A 7,046-nucleotide genomic window follows, 5' to 3' on the forward strand; every position below is an offset into this window, starting at 1 on the left:
GTACCCTTATGGAACTATTTAAAAATTGATAAACAATTCATCTTTATTTCACCATTTCTTTCTCAGTCCTCAGTCCTGCAATCTAAAGTTATAGTTAACTTTGACTCCTGATGCACATTTTGCTCTTATGATGGATACATGGTATAAAATGCACTATACTACACTGATTCATTCTGCAGTTGTTGCAAGGGGGCCTGACACAGTGTGTTTGCTGTAGATGATGATAGCAACTGTGTTGGTCGGTCTGCCAGACCCATAGAGACAATCCCACAGTCTGTAGGATTTTTAAAGCAATTGTACTTCTTTTTCTGAGTCCTCTCCTCCTGCGCATCACCAGAAACCTGCAAGGTTTCAGAGGAATCCAAAAAGATCTGGACTCCTATAACATGCTGTGACATATCTAAAAGCAACCTATCAACTTTTTTTAAGGAATGTTGCGAGATGTGGATCGCCCTTTAGTGAGCTCATGAATAAATAACTGCTTTACGCTTAGCTTTGTGATAAAGCATCTTTTTTAAGTCAAATGATCGATCCACCCTCAGACAGAGGCCACTATCAATTACCGATCAATAACACTTAAACCCACAGCTCCAGGAATGTGAGTCGCGTTTGTGATTTAATTAGAATTCATAAAGAAAGCCAGTTACAGTAAGTCCCAAGAGCTCTGAAAGTCAGCTACATACAATTGCATTTGGCATGCAATACTGATTTTTACAGAAATACTCATTTTTAAGTAATTTGGACACACGAGAGATGGGTGTGTTTTGATGCATCTGATTCTATTTAGCAAATACTCCCCAGAAAACTGGTAACACTCAAGAATCAATAGAATTTTACTGTCTTGTACAATTTTATTGTAGCTCACTGCACTAGGTCCTGTCATCGATATCAAAGCTGGACTGGACATTGCAAAGTGAGTGAATGCTGCTTAAAAAGAAGAAGAAATCAGGTTCCAGTGAAGACACTTGTTTGGGATGTGTCGCGGGAGACTCCTGTGTCGTGCGTAGTAAAGACCCCGGAGAAGGACAACAGGGAAGACACAGCTGGAACGGGACGGGATGACAGACGGGGGGGGGGGGGGGGGGCGGTGACAGCAGGGATCCGGTGCTCGGGGGGGCGTGGAGAAGGTGAACGAGTCCGAAACAGTCCAAAGGCAAAATCAGGACGCGGTCCAAAATCCGAGGCCGGGAGGTCCATCCGAGACAAAGACGAGGAACAGGGGACTTGGAACCAGGAACACAGAAGATAAAACCATAACAGGGCCAGGCACTGTGAGCCCCGGCCTCAGGCGGTCCGGACGCCGGGGTGAAGCCTATGCCTCCGGGTCTCTCCTGGAACCACTGGTAGGCGGGCTTCCAGGCGTCCGTCTTCCCACGCTGGCCCCCCAGCTTCGGAGGCACGGGGTTTAAATAATACAGGGGAAACCAGGGCCAGGGGTGCGCAACAAAGCTAAAATAGAAAAGGGTGGGAGCGCCCTCTAGAGGAGGGATGACGACCGTGACAGGATGCAGACTGACAGCGGCAATGTCGTCTGTGCCCTGTGATAAGCTGACCGGATTTTCCCAGGGGGCAGTGCTCAGGTGGCCGAGCGCCCCCAGAATTAGTGATACACCACACTCCCCGGAGGGCTGCCAGGAGCCCAGGAACTGACGGTGCTCTCAGTGTCAGCTGCACCGGCCACAGGCCCCTGTGGGCTCTCCTCTCGGCGCAGTGCAAGTCCTGCTGTGGAACTGACCTGACGGTACAAAAACGGCAGCTCTCACTGGTCACCCGCACTGCCATGATTCCTCCCACGAGGCAACGCTGGAATGGGTCAGTCCCACACGGTGATTCCAGCAGACGGGAACAAACCAAGGAATTCAGATGACAAACAAAGACGAAATGGACAAATTTCCATGAGCAGCAGTACCAGCAGTCAACAAAAGCTTATCTTGATCTTGATTTAAAAGCAGCATTGGTACAATTAGTTTGGTTGAGTTCTGGGGGATGGCTCAGGTGGCCAGAGCATGCTCTCTGTGCTTGGTTAGGGTTTTCTGCATGCTGCCATTGTTTGGCATGTTTTCCTATATTTTGCTCCTCTGCGCCAATGATAATCTCATCAGGCTGCTTGTTTTCCCAGGGCCTGTGGTTCTGTTTGAGCAGTTCAGATGCATGGCTGGAGCGAAGCCAGTTGCTCCCGTTGGTGTGTGTGTGAGAAGCAAAGATTTGGAGTGTGAAGGTGAGCCTCAGCAGAAAGGAAATGAAGCAGATGTGAAAAGATATGGTGTGCAGTGTGAGAGATTTATAGGCGTATTATCCACAAAGCAAATCTTCTCTCCAGTGTTTATCAGCTCTGATGACCCAGCAGTGGAAAAAAAAAGAAGAGAGAGAAACACTCTATCTGGGAAACGTATATTGACCACAGGGGAAAACGGAGTCAATATTTATTCAATCAATCATTTTGAAGTTAGAATTACTCAGTCAGATTTTGCAAAGGAAAGACAGTTATTTACTTAAGTGTGCCCAAGAAATTGCTTTTACATTAGCACAAAACTCTCTCCTTTTCAAAAATTATTCCTGGCACATGGCTGATGGCATAATACTTCTCTGAAACAAAGAGCAATTAAATTACTGTTTAAGAGATGCAAACTTGACTCTGCTTCTCCTGCAACAAATGTGTGTCCTGGTAATTCCTGGTAAAGCTGGTAATTCATTCAGGCTTTATTTCTTCGAAGAGAGGAAGAGGAGTGTGTTTTTATGTATTATTACTTCAGAAGGATTCAGCAGTAAAGGCAGAAGCACTGTTATTATAGGACTGTTGACGAGCAGCTAAGAGAAACACAAGAACGAGATTCACAAACCACAAAGAGCTTGGTAAGAAGAAACACCAGGTTTTGCCTGTTGAGCCTTCTTCAGGTGTGAGGCAATTGTGACAACGCAGTGGTGAAACACACGCACACATGACCTTGAGCCCTGCTGGAGACCAGTCATATATCCACAGGGGTTTGTTTTTATTTCTTTATGGCCTGCGACATTATACGGCATAAAAGAGGGAGACGTCAGCATGTCTACCATCAGCATGTATATTAAATACAGGACCTCTCCTTTTGATTCAATCGAGGAATGAACTGCTCCAATGGCACAAGAGAAACATACTGTACTATTTTTGTACTTGTGAATTGCAAATATCTTTGCTACCTTTCTGTCGTTTTGTTATGAGAGTCCCTGTTACCTCTATGTGAAGAGGTCCATGTTGATCGCCAAACTTAAGATGACTGGTCTGTCCATTCATTAAGGACCCCGAGAAGTTACGTATCCAAATAGATTTTGCCACCTGGTGGCCTGGACTGCTGTCTCTGGTTCCATGCAAACTTAAAAACAACCGCTCTACCCAGAATTCCTCTCTGGCCTTCAGTTCAGCTGCAGCCCACATCTACGCTTCTCACTGAAAGTCTAGTGGCACATTATAGTGTCACCTGTCCTATTGGGCCATCAGACTGAGGGTGAAGGGCAAGGAGTTTAGATACCTCTTCTTCCCAGGTGTGGAAAACAGGTGTTTTAATTAACAGATGTTCGGGAAGAGGCCGAATTTCTAATCTCGCCGATGCCAGCTATCCTGTGCATAAATATCTGACTGGCTGAGCCCCCATCCCCTCCCCTCGGTGCTTCTTTCTCTCATTCCTCCCTCCATCCCATCTTCACCCTTGTAGCAGCTCCCTGGCTCATTCCCCATGAAGAGAAGGTGTCACGCCCTCTGCAGCCAGAGGGCGCTCCTTCTCTGTCCTGTCCCTAGTTTCCGGTCTGCTGTCCTTCCTGTCCCTCTCTTTCCCTTGGGCTATATATTTCCGGGTCTTGCACTCTGTCCTGGCTCAGCAGTGACGTTCGGATGTCCTGAGACCCGCCTAGCACCAGGGCGCCCCACGTCCTCTCCCTGAGGGCATAGGTTTCTATACGGCATTCCTGAACTCTTTGCACTAATGAGCCCGGGCCTTTTTCCCGTCTCGCCGCTACGCATATGGGTCTTTTCTGCTCTCCTGCTCCCCACGGTTAGTCCCTTTGGACGTCCGTGACAGAAGGGGAGTCCTGTCAGCCTCGTCGTAACAGGCACCCGGCCAGCCAAGTGAAGCAAAATTAACTCCAGTACATTCAATCCTCAATACATATCTTCTCTGCTTCTCATTAGGGTAGCTGGAAGCAATGAATCGAGAATTTGTGCGCATCCACTTCTCTACAAGACATTCACGCTAATGTCGACACATCATGAAGGAAACCCAGTTTGACATGGCTTTCTTCCTCTTACAACCCCTACATCTCTCAGCAGATTATAATGGTTTTCCCCAACTATATTTATGTGCATTTCACCGTCAGTGCCGAGAATCTGTCTAGCTCTGGGTTTTTCTGGTTTTATTTGAAAGTGTCATTCTCAGCAGGTACAGTACACATCCCTGATTTATGGCTTCTGCCTGGGCCACACAATAAAATATTCCAAGCACGAGAGACAGATCATAACCGTGAAGACCCTGGTGTTGCCGATGTGTGTGACACCGAATCATTAGAGATCTGCTTCTTCTCAGGCTGCGCTCCCAGATCCCTGCTGGGCTGCGTAGTGGAAGCGACCTTTAATTAAGTTTGTTTTGTTTAAAGCAGGTTGTCAATAAAGCCCTAATGTGGACCATCGAGGCTCTAACGTGTGACTCAGTGAGAACATTTAAATCCCTCCACTGTGTGCCTGACATCTGTTACAACATCCTGAGACAACACAAGCTCTCCCTCCGTCTCCTTCAGTTCCCAGCTTCTCTGTCTTTTTCTGCAAATACACGTGGAAATTCTGGATGGCGGATTCCTCTGCCAGACAGACCCTGCAGATCACAGATTTTTCTTTCATCCAGGTTTTGTTTATTTTTCTGTAGACAACAAGGTTCTCCTGCTAAATGTTTTAATCACGGTGAACACTGATCTGCAGTAAATTATTTGTCACACTTTTCCAAGTGCAGGTCACACCACTTGTTTTTCACTTTTATCAGATCCATGACACAGGTCCTAGTGGCTTGTAAAATACTTACACAGCTATACGAGACATGTTGCTCTGTTCTGATCTTTACACTCTGTAGTTCCTTCTTTCCACAGAAATGCAGTTTTATGGTGATCTTGACTGCAATTGTAGCCATTTTGTTTCAGTTCATCGTGACCGACATGTCGTAGCACAAAAAAAGGTTGACTTTTAGCTTTATGGATGTGCAGCGAGGAGCAAATGAGATTAACGATGAGGAACACCTGGCAACGAGCTGGTCACACCTGATGAACACGATTGATTGGTTGCTACCACAGCCCTTCGTTTTGGCCGCTCATTGAAGATTCTGATCAATGTAAATTAAGATTTGCTAAAAGACAAGCTTGGCTTCCTCTCAGCAAAAACTAAGCGGCATTAATAACAAAGTTCTTTTAAGAGTAGGAAACACTCATAGGGTTTTGAAGAAACTGAAAATGCAAACTTCCCTATACTGCAACTCCTGATTATGTCTAAGTTACCTGACTTTGGCCTAGTAGTGTGCAAGTACAGAGAGATAATGTTATCATTGTATAATAAGAAATTACTTTTATAAAATGTTGTGTATTTCTTTGCAGCCTGTAGTATTTTCTGGTTCTCATAAAACAAACTGAAAACATATGATAAAAATATATATATCATATATCAGTATGCCCTTATGCTTGTTCAGAAATATGCTTTAAATACTGCTTTAACAGGTATTAATACACTGTCCAAAGTTCAGATAGTTACCTGGCCTGTTGCTTAGCTGCATGAACCAGTTTAAGCTCATTCTGACTTGTAATCAATAGGAGAGACAGATAAAATGGGACAGAGGCTGCTTCTTTTCATCAGCACTGTTAACCGTGGATCAATCATTTTGACTGGTGGTTACATAAATGCATACAACAGCTTCTTCATTTCAGATCTGGACAGCTCAGATTGGGCATTGCTGGAAAGACAGAAAATAGAACTACTAGATAAATATATTACTCTATGTCATGAGTCCCAGGCATATACTGTACGACACAATACGATACAATCATCCTTTATTGTCCGACTGCTCTGAAATTTCTCAAAGCAGCCATGTTTTACACAAACGGAAACTTAAAAAACCTGCAATCAGTACAAGTAAATGTTAGATTACTAATAACCATTACATAACAGACATATACCCATTCCCAATCGCGTCACAACACCCTTACAGCAATCCCCACCACTGCGCCAGAACCCTGTAAATCTATTCCCCTGCAGTCACACTGAGTCCATATAAGCACACATCACCCACTGAGAGCACTTGCCCATGAACCAGCACTCATCTGTTGGTTGAGCAGTTCGATTGAATATGGGATCAAATAATTCCTCGTTTGGTTGAGTCTGCACGGAGGGAGTCTAAAACGTCTGTTTGAAGGGCACGAGCTGATATTCTTCCTGCAGAGCGTGAGAGGGATCACGAGGAGATACTAACAGCTCGTCTCCACACGTTCTCAATGAAAGCAGGGTGAAAGCTCTGCTCGAGTGGCTGCCCCACTGTCTCAGGAGGCTGGACAGCTTAGCCTTTTGCTGCAGAGAAACACTGTTATAGCAGACAGCTATACCATACTGCAAGACAGCCCATACCACAGGACTGATCAACATGGACAGTCTCACAGCTGGCACCAAAAACCCATTACCTGAGAAGAAAGGACATTTTCTGTAGTACTTTATTACAAATAAAGTCAACAGGTGCCTCTCAAGTCAGAGTGGCATCAATGTACCCCAGATGTTTAATGGGCTCATGATGAATGGTGACTGGGGAAGGTCATTCATCAGATTCAAGACCAAGGACAATTTCTCCTGTTTTTCTAGTACCTGAAACCAAGGATTGTGGTCACATCACACTGCCTGCACTATAATCTGATAAAGGTCAGGGTTATCATTATCATTCACCAGAGAAGCTACAGTCGAATCGTTTCAAAATGTGTTTGGATTGCTTCCCTGTAATAAAAACGTAAGGAAAATGATGTATTTGGAATTGAGTCTATATATACACACGGGTGTG

This window comes from Lepisosteus oculatus, chromosome 8, assembly GCF_040954835.1.
Source record: "Lepisosteus oculatus isolate fLepOcu1 chromosome 8, fLepOcu1.hap2, whole genome shotgun sequence".
Lineage (NCBI taxonomy): Eukaryota > Metazoa > Chordata > Actinopteri > Semionotiformes > Lepisosteidae > Lepisosteus > Lepisosteus oculatus.